The sequence below is a fragment of the Coenobita brevimanus genome, chromosome 90, assembly GCF_032717465.1.
Source record: "Coenobita brevimanus isolate Jiangsu-jjx chromosome 90, ASM3271746v2, whole genome shotgun sequence".
NCBI lineage: Eukaryota > Metazoa > Arthropoda > Malacostraca > Decapoda > Coenobitidae > Coenobita > Coenobita brevimanus.
In genome coordinates this window covers 5,822,718-5,844,882 of record NC_137043.1, presented here as the reverse complement: position 1 = coordinate 5,844,882, position 22,165 = coordinate 5,822,718, and positions in this window count along the sequence as shown.

The following is a 22,165-nucleotide window of genomic DNA, read 5'->3' as shown; positions in this document are numbered from 1 at the left end:
TTTATAAACTGAAACCCTGAGAGAGAGAGAGAGAGAGAGAGAGAGAGAGTCGTCATATTCCTGTACCGTCAGGTTTTCGTTTTGGACTTGTACAAACTAGTGACACTGTTGGCCCTCAGGCCTCGGTAGATTCTGTCACTCTCATTATTTTATGCGCATTATTCAGGTAAGCACCTTATGAGTAAGACAGTCTTGGAAGGGAGGAAATGACATTCTGCCATATGGTGGAAGGGGTGAATGGGGCAAAAAAGGTTGAGAATCACTGCATTAAACTAAAGAGTGATTTGCTGCAGTAAAACGGCAACACATTATAGTGGCAATACACTCTAAATTAAACACAAGAGTGACTTTTGCATTACTGAGAATACACTATACATTAAACAAAGGGTTACCTTTTGTATTCAAGAATTTAAAGAAGGCTACAGGCAACTCGTTCATTTTAAAATTATATATCCATTAATGTGAGAAAACTTGTCTGGAGATGGGTAGAAAACACAGTACTATACTGTAAATGACGTCCTTGGGCAGAGAGTTCAGCTTTCTCTTCTAGCACAACCACAATCTGCCAACGGCGATGTTATGTTATTCACTCTGAAAAAGAGATATCAGTTTGAAGGAATTAATGCTGGAGATAAGAATGCATTATCCAGCAGAGACATTTCCTCATTCGAGGACTCTGCCTTCATCCTTCAGCGGCCCTTTGTTCTTCCTTCCACTTCCACACAACGCATGGTACACTTTCCTCCTCTTTATTCCTGGTATCTTCTCATTAACCTCGGTCCTCTCTTTTATTATCTTATCAGCCACGCATTCGCCTCTCATTATCACGCTTAACCCACGTTAGTGTATCCATTCTCACAAAACCACCTGACTGTCGTACTTGCTTATTCACTTTCATGTCTATCTATCTATCTACCTATTGCCCAACGCCCTAATCCCGCAAAGGGTGGCCGCAGACAAAACGCCTCCAAGTCGCTCTGTCACCCACCATTTGACTACCCTCCCCCCAACTCACTCCCCCCTCCCACATATACTGTACATCTCAACTCCATCCCTTCACCTCATCCTCGGTCTACCCCTTCCTCTCCCTCCCTCCACCTCACCTACATACACCATCTTAGTTAGTCTTTCATTCTCCATTCCCTCCACATGGTCAAACCACCTCAGTGTATTTCTCCTAATCTTCTCAACCACATCCACATCCACCCCACAACGTTCCTTTACTTCTTCATTCGTCAACCTGTCCTTCCATGTCACTCCACATGCTCCTCTCAAGGAACTCATTTCCACTGCTCTCACTCATGACTTGTTCCCTTCTTGCAAGGTCCACGCCTCGCTTCCATACGTCAGGGTAGGGATCACAATATTATCATGCAGTGACTTCTTAACTTCCATACTCACTCCCCTATTTCTCATCACTGCTTTCAGTGAACCAACAACCTTCCTTCCCTGCTGTACCCTTTCACGCACTTCCCCCAAAGTTCCATCCTTACTCATCACGCTACCCAAGTACTTGAATGCACTCACATTCTCCATATCCTCACCATCCAACCTCACTGTACACTCTGTGACTTCATTCCTCTCAAACACCATAACTTTACTTTTGTTTACATAAATTTTCAGCCTCCTCCTCCTGCACACTGTCCCAAATTCATTCACCAAACCTTGCAACTCCCATTCACCTTCACTCAACAATACTGTATCATCAGCAAACAGCAGCACCGGAATCTTCCAAATCTCACCCTCATTCATTAGAGCCACCCCCATATCCACTACCCTACCTTGCACCTCCTTTACAACCCCATCCATGTATATATTAAACAGCCATGGAGACATCATACAACCCTGTTTCAGTCCCACAGTGAGATCAAAGAACTCACTCAGCTTACCATCCACTTGCACCGTAGCCCTAGCTCCGTCGTACATACTCTTCACAGCATTCAACAATTTCCCCTCCACTCCATATATTCTTAATACCTTCCACATACCTTGCCTATCTATTCTGTCATAAGCGCTCTCCAAGTCCATAAAAGCAGCATACACTTTCTTTCCCTTCTCTAGATGCTTCTCCACTGAACATCTTAGAACAAATATCTGATCTACACACCCTTTTCCCTTCCTAAATCCCCCTTGTTCTTCTCGAACTAGTTCCTGTCATATGCCTAACCCTATCAATGAGTATTCTACCATATATTTTACCAGTCACACTAAGAAGGCAAATTCTCCTATGGTTACCACATACTTCTCTCTTCCCTTTTCCTTTGTATAAAGGAACAATTATACCTGATTTCCAGTCCTCTGGAACCCTTCCCTCTTCCCAAGCCAATCTACACAACTTCCATATCCACTCCACAACAATCTCACCCTCATACCTCTTCATTTCACCACACACTCCATCAATTCCTGGGGCCTTTCCCAGCTTGATCTTCTTCATTGCTTCCACTATTTCCGCCCTACTGATCTCTTCCTCCCTTCTCTCATCTCTTCTTCTCCCAGCCATTCCCCAACCACTTATACTCGCACTGCTCTCACTCTCTACATTCAACAAATCCTCAAAGTGCTCCTTCCATCTCCTTAATTTCTCTCTCTTCTTCACCAACGATCTATTATTCCTATCTTTCACTCCGCTACTATTTCCCCTTTCACACTGCCTTACTTTCTTTACCTCCTTCCAAAACAATTTCTTACTCTCCCTCCATTTTACACTCAGATTCCTCCCAAACTCTTCATCCACTTGCTTCTTATTCTCCTTCACCAGTCTCTTCACGTCCCTTCTGCTCACATATACCTCTCTCTTCTCTCTCCCATCTTCTACCCTACCTCTACTCGCTAACCATTCACTATATGCCTTCTTCGTTTGTTCCACAGCTTGTTTCACCTCATCATTCCACCATGCTGTCCCTTGCACACCCTTGCATCTCCTCCTCACTCCACAAACCACCTCACACGCTGCGCCTATCTCTTCCGTAAATATCTTACATACGTCTTCCACCCCTTCCATCTGCTCTAACTCATACCTTCCCAATCCTTCTTCCACTATGCTCATATACTTTGCCATTTTCTCACTATCTTGCAAATTCTCCACTCTTCTCACAGGAGCTGTTTCCTCCTGTCTTCCCCTTCGTCTCTTCATCCATTTTCTTTGCATCTTTACCTTGGCCATCAGTAAGTGATGGTGCGAGACTTTCATGTACACCGAGTAAAAAATTATTTGATACCCTTGAGGTGTGATACAGTATGACACAGAGGACAAGGATTCTCTGCTACCAAGGGTACCAAATGAACATGGTTTCCCTTTTATTAATCATTTCAAAGTTCATATCACCAATGAATAAAGAATATTTTTTTGGGGGGTGTACCTGCTTCATCTTGACGGTCTCCTTCATTAGGATATATCATGGTTATATTATTTCCTTCTCTGACATATTCAAGCTCATTTGCCTGAATGGGATGTTGATGGGTGTTACTGTACTTAGCCTACCTAGACGGTGTGTGTGTGTGTGTGTGTGTGTGTGTGTGTGTGTGTGTGTGTGTGTGTGTGTGTGTGTGTACCAGTATGTATCTGTTGCAAAAATATCTATAACTGTGGACGAATTTTCACCAACCCGTCAGGAACTAGCGACTATGTGGATGTGCAGATGACAATTATTTTTGGTGAGGATTTGATTAAAGATGACTGAGTGCCAGCCGCCATATATATATATATACATATATATATATATATATATATATATATATATATATATATATATATATATATATATATATATATATATACATATACACAGAGAGAGAGAGAGAGAGAGAGAGAGAGAGTAATATGGATTAGCCTTTCGTGAAACGCGGTAACTGAATTCCGTATAATTATCCAAACTTCCTTCAGATCTGGTTTGTAGGTAGCTTGTACGTACCATAACCAACAACATATTTTGGCGGGCGATTAGCATTCGGCCCCAGAATGCTTTTGTTTCATTTACGTAACTGATGAACCTCTGAAGTATTAGGTAGATATTAACTAAAGTCTGTATGATATTGGCACTGCTGGGCTATTGGGTTGGGTGTTTGGTTTATTTTGTCCATTGATTTAAGGAAGGTGGTATTAATTCTTATATTAATTCTTACCTTGATATGGAACATGAAACAGAGCACAGAGACTCTTCATCACTGAAGCCAAAGGGACCACAACTTTTGGTGGCTGCTGCAAAGACTGGAGGAATTAGTGTGGTGCATCGAGGAACTAACTGTATACATTAATACTGTTCTCGTTAATCACTCCCATTGTCTCTTATGCAGTCACATAAAGGAGGTTCCCCCGGTGTTATTGGTGATGATGATGATGATGATGTGTGTGTGTGTGTGTGTGTGTGTGTGTGTGTGTGTGTGTGTGTGTGTGTGTGTGTGTGTGTGTGTTTGGGAGGGGAGGCGATAATTAGGCTCTTTCTCTTTACTGACCTCATCAGCCGCTGACAAGGAACCTACAGCACCCTGGGTAGGGCATCTGCGGCGATCACCTGGCAGCTAAACCTCCTCATATTTCTCTGAACCTTGCCGTGGGAAAGGACCTTGGTCCAGCCCTGCTGAGGCGCTTTCTGCCAGAAGGAGGGTGCCGGATATCTACACGGTGTATGTACTGTACTGTACCTGTTGGACAGTCCCACAGAAGCAGCTTCTCACATTTAGCCGACGGGTTTGCTCGGCCAGACAGACTGGGGTTAAGGAACAACAACAACATCATCAACAACAACAACAACTGTGAATATAATTTCTTTCATCCGAAATCCTTTCTTGTACGAGTATCAGCCTGAAACGCTTTCTTGATGCTTACATCGCTCCTGAAGCCTTCCGCCTCCACGGATATTTAATTCTTGACTAGACATATCTCATCCAAAATCACACCTAGCTCTAGCATTCTCCGCCAAATACATCCTGCATGCTCCACAAAGATTCCAAATCCATTGGTTCCCTGTTCAAAAGGCCAAACTTCATCAGTACCATTATTATGTTTATTTCATAGGTTGTATGATTTCCTCCCTTTCGTCTTGCATCACCAGTTATACTAACAACATAAGTCGGTCTCTGTCATTAGACTGGTGGAAGCGCAACAAACATCACCTTAAAGCCTACTGATGTAACCAGATACACACAGAGTTTGTTTACCAGGTTGTCCAGAAGCATCAGACCGACATGCACATTCTCCCCAGTTAAGCTCTTGGCCAATGGGAGGTGATGAAACTTGTGAGTCACTTCCCTAAGCTCACACCACAATTCTAACCAACCCATGAGATGTGCCGGTACCCATGACGTCACATCTCTTGGTTCCTCTCAGTCTATGATCAGATAGTGGGAGGTGTTAAAAATCGTGACGTCACTCCCCTAAGCTCTGGCCACTGTTTCCTCAGTGATGCTTGAGTGGTTGGGTACGCTAAACGCAAAACTATCGGCCAAGTAGGCCAGGGTTTGATCCTGGTGCGGGCAGCTGGCGCCATTCAACACATATGGGTTGTTAGGTAAAATTGGTACCTAGGGTAACACCTTGTATCCAAGGATAATGAGTGAAAAACCCGCCAGAGGTTCAAAGAGTTACGGATATGAGCACCTCATGGTGTCTGCGTCCCCCTTTACCTTACCTCCCAGTGTTCTCCAAAGACAACTTCTCAAATCTGGCGTCCCCCATCTCACAAAATTCCCCACTCAGCCACTCTCCACCTCCATAATTTCACCCTTCTGCCCCATTTAGCCTCTCTCAAGCCACTTGCTCTCTCACTCGACGTCTGGTAAGGGACGTTTGCCTCCTAAATCATTCAGAGAGAGAGAGAGAGAGAGAGAGAGAGAGAGAGCAGTGACGGCAGGTTAAGTACAAAAACTGTTCATTAATGTAATCCAGTCCGACACACACACATATCCCCACCAACAAGCCCTCATGCGCCAACACGCCCACACTTGCCTCACCCGTGTTGCTCTCTACATAAAGTTTCGTGGCGGCTGCACAGGCTTATCTGGAACTTCCACCGGCTTACTGTCAATCCCCAGCCCCGGATGGTGAGTAAACACGAAAATAAAACACGGTCACGTGCTTCATCTGCTTTACTGTTCGCATATAGGTTATTCGTATAACCAGTACAGTAATCACTCCAATATCCGGATCAATAGAGCCATCGGTAGGTTCGGATATTGGTTTTGTCCGGATATTGGGCCCCAGCTTATGGACTTGTACTTACGGACCCTAACACAGAGAAACACCTATACAACTCCCTCCGGACATGCATAGCACCTATTTAACACCCAAATCACACCAATAAGGCACATAAATGACTGAAATAAATGCAATAGACACATAAAATGTGGGTTTAGAAGTATGTTCATACATTAATAAACATTCTGGTACTTATGGACTCTAACCGAACCTAACCTAACCGAACCTAACCGAACTCTGAAAAACACATTCCTACTGCACATGCATGAGGTAAGTTTAGTATGGAAAGAAGTACAGTATGACACTTTCTGGTAAGTATAGTATGGGAAAAAATACAATATGAAACATTCTGGTAAATATAGTATGGAAAATAGTACAACATGAAACATTTTGGCTACTTACAGCAAGTCCCTGGCCACCTCGATGAATAACCGCCTCCTCTCGGACTCTGACAGTAAGAACGATTTCCTGAAGCACTTGCACTACACTCTTCCTGAAGTCTTGCACTGAACTTAGTCACTAACACACAGAAGTCCGTTCTTTTCACAGTGTTCACTTTAGTCCAAATAATGTTCCATTAAATTTAAGTGTTGCACATTAACTTTTCCCAAGTTTTTAAGTTTCCAAAGCCAAAACAAAGAAGGTTAGTTACGTTAAATTTCTTTTCTACTTAGTCTTTTCTCCCAACTTGAAAACCTTAACACAACACACCATTTTTTTCACTGCACAACACTCAAAATTCCCGTGTGGTCTAGTGGAGAAGTTCTTGCTGTTTATTCACTGTCAGAGCCCGAGAGTATCACTGGCAGGCGTCCAAGGGGTGCATCGGTGGGTAGTGGTGATGGCGTACTGACTACAGAAGACTCTGAAGACAGCCGCAAACTCACGTCGAGCGGTGACTCCACTGTAGCTGATGTGCTGGGCTGTGGCTCGGAGCATGAGGGCCTGTCTTGGGAGGCAACGGAGTGGAACCAGGGCTTGGCACAGCGGGGGTCACGGGCCTGAAAAAACTGTCAATCGTTGACTGACGCAAGGACCGACGATTCTGGCGATTGATGATGCGCTGCCGGAAAGCACGCACTTCCTCCACGAGTCCCAAGGGCCCCATCTCCCTGTCGCAGTCCGGGTGTTCCAGGTAGTCTAGGACGAACTCTAGATGTTCCCGGAGTGCGCTCAGCTTGGGGATGGCTGGAGTAGTGTCCTGCTGGGCGGAGTCTGCATCATCATCGCCTTCGTCGTCGGAATCTTCAAGTTCGGGACTGACACCAGCAACCGAAGACGCGATCTCGATATCAGACAACGTCTGATACCCAGGATCGCCCTCGTCGTCGTCCAACCACTCACGAACATCGTCCACATCAACATCGTCGCCGTGCGTACGTAGCCGTGCATGGAAGTCATCCACGTCAAACCCTAGGAAATCGTACTCCACATCTGTTCCGAGAAGCAGACGAGACCAACCATTTTCAAGAGTTTTCACAGGGACTTCCTTCCATGCACTAGCCCAGTTGTACAGCGCAGACTTGATGTTGTAGCGGCGAAGGTTTTCCAAAGTCCGCTTGCCTCGAGTGTCACGTCCTTCCCTGCGCTCGTCCTCGTCCTCGAGAACCACCATCACCTCGTCCAGGAACTTCCGACGGTACAGGCGCTTTGTTGCCACGATCACTCCTTGGTCCATTGGTTGAATGAGAGCAGTCGTATTAGGTGGCAGAAACATGCACCTAATACGGCCATTCTCAGCAACCAAGTCCTTGTCGCACGGGTGGGCAGGTGCATTGTCGAGGAGAAGGAGAGCCTTTACCTGGTCGCGAGGAATTCCCAGTGTCTTCGTCTGGTAATGTATGACCTCCTTGACGAAGTGATGGTGAAACCAGTCTTTGAAAATCACAGCTGTGAACCATGCTTTCAAAGAATGGTACCATACGACAGGAAGGACATCCATCACCCCACGAAGGCACCGAGGCTGCTTTGCACGGCCAACAATAACGGGCTTAAGCCGGTGCATGCCGTTAGCATTGGCACAACACAAAGCAGATATCCGTTCCTTAGAAAGCTTGCGGCCAGGTACACGCTTCTCCGTCTCATCGGCGAGAGTGTTCGTTGGCACCGAGCGATAGAATAGGCCAGTTTCGTCAGCGTTATAGACTTGACCGAGAGTGAGGCCCTCCCTGTCGATCAAGCCTTTCACCTTGTGCCGAAACTCGTCCACTCCATCCTCGTTAGCGTCCAATGCTTCGCCATGTGCTTTACGGTTAGTAAGGCCATGTCGCAACTTGAACGCGAAGAGCCAACCCTCGGATGCCTTGAAGTCTAGGGCGTCGTGAAGCCTTGCAAACTTCTCAGCAGCAGCCTTCAGCTCCGTTCCACGTACCATCACACCAGCTGCACGTTGCTGTCGATACCAAATCAACGTGGAGCGGTCGATCTCTGCATACTCCACGTTGCGTTTGCTTCTCGACGAGAAGTCAGCCGTGTACTGCATGAGCTTGTCTCAGGAACGCTTGATATCAAACAAAGTCGACCGGGCCAGGTTGAACTCGCGGAGAATGCGAGAGGAAGACCAACCCGCATCAACCTTCTCCAATATCTCCCGTTTCTTCTCCAGAGTCAACACCACTCTCTTCCTTTTCTCAGGAGGCGGGGCCATCATCACACACACTAAGAGTAGGGCAGAGAGCAGCAGGAGGCCTTGCAGCAAGTACGGCACCACCACAAAAGCGAGCACGTGGGCAGCCATTACGAAGAGCGCAGGTCCAGTCGCGGTGAGAGACAGGCGGGAAGTGGGGAGGATGCAGCGGCGCTCTATCGGACGTCGGAGGAATGACGAACCAAAACAATGCTCTCACGCGGCGCGAGCGGCAAGTTCAAATTACGGACGGCAAAAAATCGGTTTTTTTTCCAATTTTTTTGGATTTTCGGACCATTTTGGGAATGTTTGATCCCAGGACGATAAGGTTCGGTTAGTGGGGATGTTCGGTTATTGGGCGTCCGGATATTAGAGTGATTACTGTATATTCATTTATGTGCGATCAGTAATTACATATTAGAGAAAGTAGTAACACACTTTTTGCATGAATACCCAAGAAAACAAAGCAAATGATTTATATATACTTGCATATCCACAATGTTTATTTTTCCATAATTTGTGCATTATAATCTTTTTGTCACAAACCACCTGTGCCTGCCGACTGAGCATGTAGCAGGTACTCCTATCTTAATATTTTTGAAAGTGCTGCGAGGGAGTAAGCGCCGTTAAGAAATATATGGAAAGATTATGAAGGAAGAAAAAAGAGAGAAACCGAAGTTGAATGAGAATGACGAGAAGTGTGCTCTGATAATCACTTTTTTTTAATTAAATGGTCTGCAATTAGGGAATGTGTCGTCCGAGAATGTAATAATGGTATAAATGAAGAATGTAGTGCAGAGATTGAAAAATAGGATTGGTTAGTGTTCACTGGGTATATGCAGTAAGGATAATAGTTAACAGAGAGAATGAATTGAGCTTTTTGTGGGAAAGACAGCAGAAGGTCTGGATGAGTGAATTTTTACCAGTGGAATGGAAGAAGCTGTGTTGTATCGTGGTGGATGAGTAAACGTGATCGAAGTATGTGATAAAGCTGTATACATCTGGTGAATGTTGCAAGAAATGTGTATGGCAGAATAATAACTTTACTCCTATGTGATGTACAGATTGAATTTTTCCTGTATGTGATACATTCATTCAATATATTTTTTTTGTATCAACAAAGACTCACCCATAAAGGCGTAGGCACCCACTGGAATATCGAATTTTTAAAGAGAGTGTTCGGCTCCAATCGGTGAAGGCCTCAGTTACAAAATCTTTTTAAAAAAGCTTTTCCGTCTTAACGCTGTGTATTTTGGCATCAACTCTAGTACATCAGAGGGAAATTGTGACAACATGATTCGCTCGCTCGTCACGCGCTCAGAAAACGCACTTTTCTGGTAATCTGACAAGTGTGACAAAACAATAATTGCATCGTGAATAATATCAAAGGCTCAAAGGCTTTCAGAAATAGGATGCCAATGAAAGTTAGAACAAATGGGAGGAGAAACAGACTCGCAATACTGATCTGAGAGATGTACTTGAACCAGGGAAGACAGCAATGAAATATAACGGGTTCTGTGAGCTTCTCTTCCGTGACTTTCATCATCATCAATCGTCGTTGTCGTCTACGTCATCATAAACCATTACGCAACAAATCGTCATCATCATCATGATAAAAAATCCATCACATCTTCATCGTCATCATCATCATCAATCATCTTCATCATTATTAATTATTATTGTTATTATTATTATTATTATTATTATTATTATTATTATTATTATTATTATTACCTTATCGTCATACTGTTTGCTGGAAACCTCTTACACTGAAGTAGCTAATCTACAAAACAGGCGAAATAAAAGTCGCTCGCAGAGAAGAAGGAAAATAATGAAGGCAAAACCCATACAAAAACCAATGGATGGATAATTTGAGGAAGGAGAGAAGAAAAAACACATTTATCAAATTAATAAAGATATCGGACAAATGATACACGATAAGAGAAAAGGGGCAGAATGTTTTAAAATGATAATAGTGATAATTTAATAAGAAATAGTATTTAATGACAATAATAATAATAATAATAATAATAATAATAATAATAATGTAATAATAAAAATAATAATAATAATAATAATAATAATGATAATAATAGAAATAATAATAATAAAAATAATAATAATAATAATTAATGGTGATGATAATAATAATAATAATAATTATTATGATATTGAGAAGAGGAAGAAACAAGGATGATGATGATGATGATGATAAGGAGAAGGAGGAGGAGTAGCAGAAGCGGGGGAAGGGGTAGGAGGGGAAGAAGAAGGAGGAGGGATATGATACTAATATAAATCTTAATCATCATATGAATAAGAAGACGATTAGGAAAGAAGGATGAGGATGAGGAGGAGAAGGACGACGACAAGGACAAGGAGGATGAGGATGAGGATGAGGAAGAAGGTGAAGCAAATGAAGGTGGTGGTGATGGTCCTGGAGGAGATCCAGACTAGGGCTCCACAAAATATCCCCCAGAGCAATAAATCAGGATAAAGAGTCAGCCCCGCCCGGCCCACTGCCGCCCTTATTGATGATTGTGGCCAAGTGGGGAATGGCGCTGGGGTTTACTGAGAGGATGTCCCGCAGTCAGTTAAGGTGGCGTGAAGGAATATTGTCTCAGGTCACGTCCGTCATAGCGTAAACGGCTTCATGAGAGTACCAGTTCTAGATGTTCCTTTACTGAGGTTTAGTTTTCCTTTAGAAGGGATAGTACCCAATCGTTTAGAGCTTATGTTTCCCATTTCCTCCTCACTCATTATTCAGATGTCCTCATGTTAAGTTCCGTGTTGTATATTACTTTTCATGTCTGTCTGTTTTCCGCACTTTGGTCATCCAGTAAATTCTGTGATTGCATTTAACATATATGCTTTATGGCTTGTTTTCCAATTGTGTGTTTTAACATGCCTTCTGCCAGGTAAATTTCTTTTTCCATACACTTCCATGAGACTTCATTTTTTTAAAATTGACATTTAGTGTACAGCTTATCCGTGAGTTCACTTTCCCATATTCTAACATTGAAATTTGCCACAAACCTCTGTCGGCATAATTTCCATATATCTAACACTGAATACATGTTCTTTGATAAGGTATTTTGACGGGATACAAGGCTGATTAATTATTTGAGAGCTAACTTGCAGTTATGTAAAACCAAGACCTTTCTTTGCAAAGTGCTATAGCACTGCTTTATATAATACTGCAATAGTACTCTACTTTTGGAGAATGTCAAGATCATAGATGACAATAATTTGATAAATATGGCCGACTGGGTGGCACTGGTTACTAAGTTTTTAAATTCTTATTAGTCTGTTTGTTTTCTGTTTGCAGGAAAATATTAATCACCCATTTTGCAGTCAACACATTCCTATCTTTCTCCTGTGTTTCTTAGACTAAATTATGTGAACATACATTGTTTTATCAGCTTGCCCAGTGAATGAAACTGCGATAAATTTTTGGAAGTCCAGTAAGGATTGGTTATGTTCCTGTAAGACGGGCCACATAGAAATTGCAGCTTTTTACCTACTTGATCTTCACAAACGTTATAGACATAATCACTAATTAACAACTAGACAATGATGAAATATCTCTACCGATTGGCTGTGAGTTTGTAATAATTTGTGTTTGTGTGTGTGTGTGTGTGTGTGTGTGTGTGTGTGTGTGTGTGTGTGTGTGCGTATGTATGTTTTTTCATACAACTTCTTTAATCTATTCATAATTGTGAGAATTTATATTCTACATTCGGCAGGCAAATCTACTCCGATTAAAAAGAACCTCACTGGCTGAAGGAGTTACAGGCTATGTCCATCATTTCACTGAGTAAGATGACTTGCTATAATCAGACCATGCACTCATATATATATATATATATATATATATATATATATATATATATATATATATATATATATATATATATATATATATATATATATATATATATATCGATGTAGTGCTGCTGTTGGGTGTCTGCCCTTTCCTCTCCTCCATCCTTCTTTCCTTCCATCCTCTTCTGTCTTCCTTTACTTCATTCTTTCCTTGTCCTTCTGCCTACGGGTAACTTTACATTTCCTCTTCTGTCTTTCTCTCCTTCATTATTTCCTCTTCCTTCTGCCTGTGGGTGACTCTACACTGAGTGACAAGCCAAATGTTTCCTGTACACCAGGAAACCATTTACTACGCTGGGTGGTAACCATATAACCACATTTTGGCGCCTGGCGGTTTAGTGAGTAATTATTGCGCTCCAATCGGATTGAGCCGGTGAAGGTTTATATCCAAGGAATGGTTGGGGTTGATTGCTCATGTAATGCCACTCAGAGATGAGTGAGACTGGTCACTCTCATCTTAAATGTCAGGACCAACTGCTTAACCCCGGGCTCCTACGCTCCTCATGGGGCAATGTAGGATTGGATGATGCATGGATGGATAGAGAGAGAGAGAGAGAGAGATGGCTTCCATACATCATGCGTAATCAGGGGTGTATGGATTATATACAGGATGGAGATTGCGTGTGTTCTGTTCTTCCCGTCATCACCCCATCACGCACCACACGCTACGGCACTGGATCATTACTGACCTGGAACTGGAACGCTGGATTCATATACCAGACATTTTGTTTCATCTCTCTCTCACTCTCTCTCTCTCTCTCTCTCTCTCTCTCTCTCTCTCTCTCTCTCTCTCTCTCTCTCTCTCTCTCTCTCTCAGGTCATAAAACGCAAAAAAAAAAAAAAAAAAAAAAAATCTATATATCTTACTCTTGTTAAGGAAGCCAAAAGCCTGAGACGATGGCGAAGCTGTGTCATTAATGAAGGAAACATGATATGACGTGAATGATCTTGTTACCTACCCACCCTCGTCAGCTTAGAACGCTCCCTAGCAAGTATGGCTCTCAGGGGACGCACCTCAAAACTTATAGGGCTTGCTACCAAGTCGTATCGGATGAGGAGCTCAAAGTGAGAATAAGATGAAGAAGCGAACCGCAGAAGGATCGAGCACTGCGGCTTATCCCAACATTCATCGACAGCATTTTTATTTAGTTAGTTATTTGTTGTTGGGAGGGAGGGAGAGAGGGCATAGTTACAAATATACTGGCATATTTTTTCAAACCAAGCAGTGGTCCTAAATTATATCTACAAGCCTCGGGAAATAAAGAAGCCGAAATTTTAATCGTTCAGTGTTCCAATACGATGACTCATTATTAGTTTACTTCTGCTATCTACAAACGATTTTATTAAGGTGAACCTGTAAACTCTTCTAGAGAAGGGAAAGTAGCATTGGGAAAGTTTTTACCCGTGTTTCTTCATAATGAAAATATGGATTACTCCTAGACAACAGTTTAAGAAACAAGCTGAGTATCATAGTTTGGCGGAAAGAGAGACTGACATAAAACTGTTGGGTTATCGATTATTCCACGTGCATTAGGTACAACATGCCACAAGAAGATTTGGATGAGTGGGAGGTTGCCACATTCTTGGGGCATCGACACCGTCATGCGATTGTTTACAAACGTGCCGCTGTGTTGACGTGACCCGGCCTGTGTGGTATATGTTAGTATCATTTTATAACAGTTCGCCATATTTCTGTTATTCGGGTAAAACTTAGCATAATTTTTCCATAAAAAACACTTACAGGTATAACAAGCGTATTCATCAACAACTTACATGCTTCCTTCAGTCTTCCCAGTTCTGCATTCACCTTCTGTTATTCATTTATTGACACTGATCTACAGTATGGTAATATACTCTGGTCATCATTCTTGATCTCAGTCATCAAACACGGCCAGTCACTTGATAACCAGCCTCTGTGGAGTCCTTCGTATAATTAACCACAACCACCAACACCACCATTCCCGCCAGCACCTTTGAACATAGCCATTGACGGAGGCCAAGCTGGAACATTAGTGGGATTAACGCTAGCCAATCAGCGACCATCATGTCACTCGTGCACCCGCATTCAGCAAATCGCAGTTGGTCCAGGTATGCACTAATGTGTCCGGGAAGGGCGGATACAGACTCTGCAGCAACAGCCACTGCTCATGAAACAGAGAAAAACAGCTTGAGAAAATACGCGTAGACCCAGAAACCAGAGTACCTATTACTGTATATAAAACCCTTCAACAGCTAAATGGGACGCATGAGTGGTCCATTATGACAAGAGGTTAAGTTGGGAGGGAAGAATCTGCAAAAAGTACACTTCTCTCTATTCTTCTGCTATGTTTGAGGGTAAACAAAGTGTTTCCTCGGGGCGCTGTTTAGTCTGGAACCTTCGAGGAAAAAGAACCTAGACTGCAGTACGAGGTGTCGTTTATAAGACTTGTAGAATCGCGTGGTGGTAGCGATGAAAAAATACCGAGGCCGAACAGATATTGCCGCCAAAGGTTTAAAGCCTTTATAGTTACTAACAGCAGCCCATGTAAAACTTTCCAGATATACCAGTGATAACACTCTCTTAACCCCTGCACTAAGATAACGCCATTGGTTTTATTCTTGCCAACCTCAGAGGATTTGTTTATGCAGGTTAGGAAGGGTCCTCCGTGGTGAAAGGATAAACCTTTCTCTTATGTATGCCTTATACATTATATCCTGTGCTTAAAATGTTTACTTTGAGGAAACAGCAATTCGGCCTGACTCGGACCCTCTCCAGGTACTATACATCCGCAAGTGTATAACTTATATATGCATTAGTGAGGGACTGGGAGTGAGGGAAGCAACGCAAATGTTCTGTTTCTGTTGATACCTGCGGAGGATCTGTATCCTCACAATAAACACAGTTTCAGTATGTACCGGTAAGTATAGTTCATCAAACGATAATTTCACAAAAGACACAAGACCTACGGAGTGATTACCTTTCGGACATCAGGTGCATTTTCAATCTTTCTAAACATATCTGGTGTTTGATAAGCTTTATTGTGATCAGATGATGTTACTGATTAGCTACCCATTTATTTCGCTGGTAGTGTCATGATTTCCCCTAACTTATAGTACAAAATGTTGCGTAACAAAACTACTAACGTAAAGACCTGCAGATTACAACACTCACTTACCGATGTTCTAAATTACATATGTGAAAGGGAGCAACAAAAGAATTTAGGTGAAAGCTTTTGTTCAGCTAAATAAAAGGAGGCCAATTGAAGAGTATACGAAGAAAAAGGGTGTATTAAAAAGTGGAATGTCAGGAAGCAAAAGAAATCTTGGGAGTAACAAGGAAGAAGACAGCACAATGTGGAATGAGGGGAAAAGTGGGAAGAGAAATGTGCGTTGATAAGAAGAGCGAACCGATAAAGAAAGACGCGAAAGATAATATCAGTTGGATCTGATGCCCCCCTGGGAAAGATGAATACTCCTTGGAACATTCAGGTGGACACTATAAGAAAAGAATCCTGGAGGAAGGCGGAGTTGGAGAAAAAGAAAGAAGAAAATGGCTTTGTTGGGATGGGGATATAAAGGTATGAAGGAAGTCTTGGGAAGGAGGAAGCAGAAAAAAGGAATTGAGCAGAGAATGAGTTTTGAGTGGGTAGGGGGGATAGGGCGTGAACAGAATAAATTAATGAGGAAATTATGAAAAAATAAGTAGAATGTTATCTGATTACGAGTAAAATAAAAAGGATACGAACGAATGATGAAAGAAAAATACTGGAGGAGACGGCAATTGAAAATCATACACATATGTGTGGAGTGGAGAGAAAAAGGGCTAAAAAGAAAAATAAATAAAAAATGAGCCCTGCAAGACTAACACCCGCGTCCACCACCTGTTGTAAGAGTCAACTAATCTGCTTTACCCTGTGACCTTGACCTTCGACAGATACCTGTAAGAATCATATTACTTCATTCTTACCTAACCTCTAACCCTTCCACCAACTTTGGTTTAAGTAAAACGAAAAAATGACTTGATTTTGCCCAGTAACCTTGACTCTTGACCTTTTCCTGTGACGCTGACCTTTTACTGATAGTTCTAAAACTAAATCCTCTCATTCTTGCCTGACCATAACCCTTCCACCAAGTTTAATTCAAATGAGATCAAAACTGACCTAACCATGCCCTGTGACCTTGGCCAACGTGTAACATAGTCCTGTAACCTTTACCTTAAACCACTGTACTAAAAACAGCAGCTGTACTTACTGGCAGACCTTAACCATTCCACAAAGTTTGATTAAATGCTGGATAAGAACTATGTGATTTATTTTTTCTCTCTCTCATATATATATATATATATATATATATATATATATATATATATATATATATATATATATATATATATATATATATATATATATATATATATATATATATTAGTATAATAGGAAAAGTGTATGGTAGGATACTTATTGACAGAGTTAGAGAAAGAACAGAGAAATTAGTTGGAGAAGAACAGGGAGGCTTTAGGAAGGGAAGAGGTTGTGTAGATCAGATATTCATTCTTAGATCTTTAGTGGAAAAGTTTCTAGAGAAGGGAAAGAAGTTGTATGCGGCTTTCATGGATTTGGAGAAAGCATATGACAGGGTGGATAGACAAGGATTGTGGGAAGTGTTAAGAATATATGGAGTAGATGGGAAGTTGTTGAATGCTGTGAACAGTATGTACGATGGTGCAAAGGCTGCAGTGCGTGTGGATGGTGAACTAAGTGAATTTTTCTCTTTGAAGGTTGGCTTGAAACAGGGATGTGTCATGTCTCCATGGTTGCTCAATCTGTACATGGATGGGGTAATAAAAGAGGTACAAGGTAGGGTAGTGGATGTTGGAGTGGCCCTGGTGAGAGAGGATAGTGTTTGGAAACTCCCTGCACTGTTGTTTGCAGATGATACTGTGTTGTTGAGTGAAGACGAAGGGGAGCTGCAAGGCTTGGTGGATGAGTTTGGGAGAGTGTGTAAGAAAAGGGAATCTAAAGGTGAATGTAGCGAAGAGTAAAGTGATGGTCTTTGAGAGAGGTGAAGTCAGTGAATGGACAGCGAGGTTGGGTGGTGAGGAATTGGAAAACGTGAGTACGTTTAAGTACTTGGGTAGTGTGATGAGTAAGGATGGAGGTTTGGAGGGTGAAGTGCTTGAAAGGGTACAGCAGGGAAGAAAGGTTGCTGGTTCTTTGAAAGCAGTGATAAGAAACAGGGAAGTGAGCATGGAAGTGAAAAAGTTACTACATGATAGTATTGTGTTACCAACTCTAACGTATGGAAGTGAAGCTTGGACGTTGTTGGAAGGACACAAGTCAAGAGTGAGAGCAGTGGAAATGAGTTATTTAAGAGGAGCCTGTGGAGTCACATGGAGAGACAGGGTGACGAATGAGGATATAAAGGAGCGTTGTGGTGTGGATGTGGATGTGATAGGAAGCGTTATGAGGAACACACTGAGGTGGTTTGGCCATGTGGAGAGGATGGAGGGTGAAAGACTGACGAAGAGAGTGTATGTGAGTGAGGTGGAGGTGGGAAGAGGGAGGGGGAGGCCGAGGATGAGATGGAGGGATGGGGTGGAGAGGTATATGAGAGAGGGGTGTGTGAGTTGGGAGCAGGGCAGTGAGATGGCGGGGGACAGGGCGACTTGGAGGCAATTTGTTTGTGGCCACCCCAAACGGGATTGAGGCGTCTGGCAATATATATATATATATATATATATATATATATATATATATATATATATATATATATATATATATATATATATATATATATATATATATATATATATATATAAAACAAATATACTACTTGAACATCAGCTCACACTAAGAGCCAGAACATGGGACTTGGCCTGGCCATTAGGCAAATAAGTAAAAAATCACGAGTTATTTACGTACATACTCATTTCACGGCATAGCTGAACCGAACAATTCTTCCAAAATGTTGCAGCCTTAAGTTATAAATGGTAAAATGTACCTTATATAATCTAGCATGATATAAACAACATACAAATAGTTTATTGTGGATAACTATACATTACATTACTAGTTAATTACAACTGGCATTCCATATCAGTGAAACACCTCATATGCCAGAACTGTTGGCTGTTAATGGCTTCTTCCTAGATCACAGGGAACCAACACTAATGAGTTCCAGTTAGTCAACACCAGTAATACCTGACACACACCTCCATGTAGATTTTCCCTTTGACAAACTGAGAGAGGTGATGGAGTACTGTACACAAGAAGTCAAGATACAAGGAGGCTTATTGGCCCTTAACGAAGCTGGCTGTGAAGGATCCAGCCAGAATATGTGAGAGAAAAATGAAAGATTATCTTCCGACTATCATTCCCGCCTGTGTAAAAACCAACGGGAAAAGGTGAAATCATCATAAGTACTGGGAAGGAGATGGAAGTTTTTATTCGAGACAATGTACAGTAAATATTTTGGTATATTGCTTCTAATCGATAATAAAGGAGAAAATATGCAGTCGTTGAATACTGTCGTATATCTTGTATCATGTCTTAGTCGCCTACATACGCGTCAGTCTGGAAAGAAACAACGCTCAGCAGAAGACTGTACTGTCGAAATAGTTACTGGACGATATTTCAACTTAAGCTGTTGTTTAAGACTGAAGAATGTCTACGTTGGCGTAGTCCAGTGTTTTGATATGTGAATACTATATCTATTTCAGGACGAAGACTGTTGTAGTTGACCTTGCCATGTGACCTTGACCCCTGACCTATTGTTCCAGAATATATTTTGTTAAATCTTTGCCTAACCTTCAACCCATTCGCATCGTTTGGTTAAAGTATGATGAAAACTAGTTGGGAATACAAGCACACTGCAACTCGATGTTTTCCTACCTATAACTTGATCACTTACGTACATAGGCAGTCAGTGACCAGGTGAGTTGATAAAATGCTTGTCAGTATCTAAAACAGTTAACAGCCAATTCCATTTTACCTCTTCCACACCAAGGTCGGAGGTGACGCAGTTGCAGTCTACGGCCAGTATTATCCTCGGGTAGAGAGACTCCCTAGCACCTCTTCCTAAGAGATTTATATTTGTACACGGCTAGTTAATAATCTTTTGTACGTTATTTATACGAAATATAACGATACCGGAAGGATTTATACAATACAAAATATGGCAGTAAAGTGAAATAAGAAAAAAATCGTATATAAAATGGTGTTAGGAAGCTTCATTAACCGACGAGAATTCGGGTCTACTGCAGATCATTTAAGCCTCAGGAGACTTTGCTACATCTCAGGCACCATATTACATGATAGAATACTTACTGCCATCTCTTGCATTCCAAACGTAGCACATTAACACACGGACGTGTCTGTCCCTAGACTATAAGTAGTACTGACAGGCACACAAGTATCATACCAAAGTTTGACTAGTATAGTGAATTATTGAACCATCTGAAACACGCACCTGTAGAGCCATGGCTTTCATTGTATTTCGCAAGATGTAAATTTTCTTCAGACGAAACAGGGAAGATAATTGTTTCTTTGACTGCACCTGCCATGAAAGAATAAAGAAAGAAAACAAAGGTGAAGAACCAAATCAGAAAGAAATACAGCAGCAAAGAACGGTCAGTAAAACAGTGGTAAGGAGATTAAGGAGAACCATTCTGTAGGAGGAAATAGCATCTGTCTTGGCAGAGAGGAAGGAGAAATGAGAAAAGGCTGATCGTCGGAAAAGGAGAGAAAAAAATTGAAAAACTGCCACAGGAAGGAAGTGACCTTGGCGGGAGGGAGGAAGGGAGGAAGCAAAAGGTTACGAGCAGAGCCAACAATGATCTGAGGACCATCATTTACCCGTAACTAACCATCTACCATTTCATTCTTCACACCTGCATCATGTATGAGATGGAGTAAATGTATTGACAAGCAGTTGGTAAGGAAAATCATAAGGGAACAGCAAGACTAAATTACAAATTACATCCCCGGGATAAAGGATTAACTCAAATTTTGCATCACAACCATCCTCTCTTAATCTACCTAGAAAGTATCGTCTTAAGTCAGTGAGAATGTTACCTTACTGAAGGAATTCATGTTGTGAATATGCCATGTAATATCTTAAAGAAAGATGCTCATCCTTCTTTTACGGCTCGGGGCCCCTCTGCCAGGATCCTTCATTTCCTCCTTCCATTCTCACACAGCATTCCCTTATTACCTTCATTATATTCCTGGTGTCATCTCATCAACCCTCTCCCCTCTCACTGTTATCTTATCTGCCTCACACACGCCATTCATTATCACGCTCCACCCTCATTATTTTACCCAGTCTGAAAATACTCCTTTACCTTTTAATGTCTACAATCTACATAGTCACCCGTAAACACCTTTTTCCCATTTACAGTCTTATTCAGTGGAGGTTGTCACGCACATGGCATTTTTTCCTCCTCCTCACACACACACACACACACACACACACACACACACACACACACACACACACACACACACACTTTACAGCTTCTTTTGCGAGAATGGAATGATGAAACAAGTTACTGACCCTGCAATTTCCGTAACCTTCAGATGCCTTCCTAATTCACCTTCAGTAACGAATGTAGGATCATAACCCATCTGGAGGAAACAGAATTGTCAGCGCCTGTAAAGTGAATCTAGATTTTTGTTCAGTGATAAGTAGTGCTTAATTACTTCAGTATGAGATATCTTTGTTGACCTGTCTATAATAGTGTGGGCGGTGGCAAGGATAAAGTAATCGTCACTGCAGTGGAGAGGTTAATGGAAATGGTTTAATATCCCTTCATCCAGGCCTATACTTCTTAAACGGAGTAAAATCGTCCAGATGTATCCAGAATAAAGTACAGTAAAAGCCGCCACCAGAGAGAGAGAGAGAGAGAGAGAGACACACACACACACACACACACACACACACACACACACACACACACACACACACACACACACACACACACGCGCGCGCGCGCGCGCGCAGAGAGAGAGAGAGAGACAGACAGAGATACACAAACGGCCGTGTGTCTTATCTTCTCTTTTCCTGCCGTGTTAGCATACTTAAATAGGGCAGACTCTTACTGGGGCCACCAAAGTTCATTGTTTGCCTAAGTAATTGCCTCCCGTGAGTGTTCGTGTTGCAGTACCCAGTGCATAGCAAACAAAGAACATTTACTGAGACTCGGTCGTCATTTTCACTAACATTCTTGGTCTTCCTTTACACAGTTTTTCTTTTCCTTTGTCTTTTTTTTCTTCTTTTTTTTTTTTCTTTCACTCTGTTGCAGACTTTATGCAGGGATATTATTCGTTCCTGTGCGGAGTATAGGTTTCCTACGCGGGAGGGATTCATGACAAAGTTTCAAACAAGATTTTTTTTTCCCTCACCGGCTGTTTTACTTTCATTGACTCCTTTAATTCTCTGTATCTTAACCCCAACACTGCCCAGGTCTCTCTTCTACCGCTAGTAAT